Raw genomic sequence first — 867 nt, 5'->3', positions numbered from 1 at the left:
TTTTTCCCAGATCCTTGAGAGAATATTTTATTTTTGTGGCTATATATGTAGATTCTGAATGTCTGGGGAAAAACAACTGAGTCTCACACATTTCTGATTCACCAGAGCTTATACCTTGCTTGGCACAGAGCAGACTACAGAAGCAACAATTTCTTTCAAATACTGAATAGACCCTTCCTTGTTTCACAAAAACGGAGCACAGGCCATATAGCTTCCGTACATTGGGTGCTTTCCTATTCGTCCTGTCATTACTTCCATCTCTGTCTCTAGAACTAGACAAAAGACAAAACAGTGCTTGTGTGTATGTATGTCATTGATTTTCTTTGTTTATTTTCCTTATTTTTTGGTGGCTGGCCAGTGCGAAGATCTGAACCTGTGACATTAGCGTTACAAGTCTGCACTCTAACAAACCAAGCTAACCAGCCAGCTTATATCACAGATTTTCTATGGGACCAATCATTTCTCATTTAATATAATCTACAATAACCAATTATAAAATAAATTATAGAGAATTTCACAAAAGTAAGGACAAANGATAGTGATTCTACTTCTAATTTTTAAAATATCAACTGAATATTTATTAAGTGGCAAACCTCTATTAGGTGACACACATATCCTAGAGATAGGTGTTATTCCTCCTGTTTTCAAGTAGAGACTACCAGTCCAGAGAGGCTGAGAGAATTACACACACTCTACATCTATTGAATAAGGGATATGGACTCAGACAAAGGTCTCACGACTCTCATTCCAGGGCTATGACCCCTCCACAAACATTTTGATTATTTTCTTTTCAAAATATGCTTTAATCTCAGGTGAGAAAAGGAAGAAAGTACCTTCCATATCTTCTCATGGGATTTGGAGAGTTTA

This window comes from Galeopterus variegatus, unplaced genomic scaffold (assembly GCF_000696425.1).
Source record: "Galeopterus variegatus unplaced genomic scaffold, G_variegatus-3.0.2 Scaffold11676, whole genome shotgun sequence".
NCBI lineage: Eukaryota > Metazoa > Chordata > Mammalia > Dermoptera > Cynocephalidae > Galeopterus > Galeopterus variegatus.
The sequence above is the reverse complement of the archived record's forward strand: the minus strand, read 5'-3'. Positions refer to the sequence as shown.